The sequence below is a fragment of the Lathyrus oleraceus genome, chromosome 3 (genome assembly GCF_024323335.1).
Source record: "Lathyrus oleraceus cultivar Zhongwan6 chromosome 3, CAAS_Psat_ZW6_1.0, whole genome shotgun sequence".
NCBI lineage: Eukaryota > Viridiplantae > Streptophyta > Magnoliopsida > Fabales > Fabaceae > Lathyrus > Lathyrus oleraceus.
In genome coordinates this window covers 81,749,328-81,751,751 of record NC_066581.1, presented here as the reverse complement: position 1 = coordinate 81,751,751, position 2,424 = coordinate 81,749,328, and positions in this window count along the sequence as shown.

The following is a 2,424-nucleotide window of genomic DNA, read 5'->3' as shown; positions in this document are numbered from 1 at the left end:
TCTGATTAATCCAAACAAACTAAAACAATAAGTACTGATAGGGTTACACAACACCTATCCCGTACAGGGGAAACAGAATAATTACGACTCGACTCGACCGACTATGCTCTGATACCACTAATGTAACACCCTTCTAAAATACCCCAATTATTTAATTAAAAATAATAAACATATAACAATTCAGAGTAATTATGCCATTCAAGGGTGTCACACAATTATTCACACCATTCAACAATATAACAGTCATGCTCTTTTATTAATCCAAAACATAAATATTTGCATAAAACGCAGCGGATAGAGATCTCCTCAATCATGTAAAACATGTAACATTCACATGTAAATTATTCAACAATATAAAACATCCCATCCCGATGTTACATCTATCAGAGCACGACCCACTAAGGAGACTACACTAGACTCCAAGCATTCGCTTCTACTCAACTCATTTCTCGTTACCTGAAAAATAGTTGTAAGGGTGAGTTCCTCAATCAATATAATAAGCATTATAGCATATAATGTCATGTTAAGTAATTTAACACATTAATCACCCTAATCACAACATACTATCAGTAACAACACATCAGTTTAACATCATCCTCAACACCAACATAAAACACAAGTATAATCTCAATTCATACTTCATAACAACACAAACACACGTATAATATTGGAATACATCCATTCATATTATACGCCATACATACATTATGCAATGAGACTCCACACATGCGGTACCGACTATTCGTGAACATATAGTTCAACTTCACCGACCAATCCAGGTACGGCTACCAAGCTCACTAGTCCCACTCATTTGAGACCTAGTGACTCACATCACTAATTCCTCACTATGGGAATTAGCTACCACCCCAAGGGCCATGCTATGCACGCTAACTCACCTAGCATGCAAACATCAACAACAGTCCAAAATGACTAACATCACTAATTCCTCACCACGGGAATTAGCTACCACCATAAAGGCCACAATATGCATGCTAATCACCTAGCAATGCAACATCCACAACAATTCAAGAATAGACATATGCTCACACTCTAAGCCATAAAACAGTCTATTCACAAATGCATACACAACTGATACATTCACAGCATTATGCATACAATCATACATTCCTCAACACATGTATCAAAACATTATATCATGTCAAATAATTAATCACAGTATTAGCACACTCTACTAATACCTATACTGCTCAAAACAGCGGGATATAATCCTTATTACATCATACGCCAACATAGGCTAACTCTCAGTTATGTACACGATATTAAAAAGCTAATTTTTTCCACTCTGCAACAGTGTTAACCGGTTAACGCCCTGGGTTAACCGGTTAACGCAGGCAAAAACATATTTTCTGGCAAAACGTAACAGTGTTAACCGGTTAACGCCCTGGGTTAACCGGTTAACGCAGGCAAAACAACACATTTTCACAAATTATAACAGTGTTAACCGGTTAACACCCTGGGTTAACCGGTTAACGCAGACAAAACAGCAGTTCCTGCGCTAACACAAGGCAGAACGCAGAATTCTCCGCATTTTCCGCCGTTGGAGGACTTCCGGACCTCCGATTCCGATTCCGTAAAAAGCTATACGTTCGGAATTTCACAACTAACCCAAACACAGATTCAATTACAGTCTAAATACAATTATCCAACTCAATTCTTCAGCATCAACAATCCCAATTAGGGTCAAATTAACGGCTTATCACTACCCATCACATATTATCCCATAATACCCATTAATCGACGATAAACCCCCCTTACCTGATTAATCCGGCGAATCTCAAGCTCCAAGCTCTTCTCTTCTTCAACCTTCTTCCTCTTGCCCTGCCTCTTGCCCTTTTCCTCTTTCACGATCGCTTTCTGCTTTTCACGTAAAACCTTATTTTCCAAAATGAACTCTTTTCTCTTATTTTCAACTTATATATTTTCCAAATAATAATAATAATAATAATCCAATAATAATAATAATAAAATTTCCAATTATTTAATTAAATTAATAAATAAATTATTAACTCAATTTAAATAATTATTTTATTATTATCGGGGTGTTACAATCCCCACTAGGACTAATGATTCTAGAGTTGTTGCAGATTTTGTCAGGTCTAATATTTTTTTGCAGGTTTGGAATACCGTGAGCTATCATCAGTGACCAAGGCATTCATTTCTGTAACCGCACCATGGAAGCTTTACTCCGGAAGTATGGAGTTGTGCACATAGTCTCTACTGGTTATCACCCACAAACTAATGGGCAAGCTGAGATCTCAAACAGGAAGATCAAACAGGTTTTAGAGAAAATGGTGCAGCCAAACAGGAAGGACTGAAGCCGTCGTCTAGAAGATGCACTTTGGGCTCAAAGAACCGCTTTTAAGACACCCATTGGGATGTCTCCTTATCGACTTGTTTTTGGTA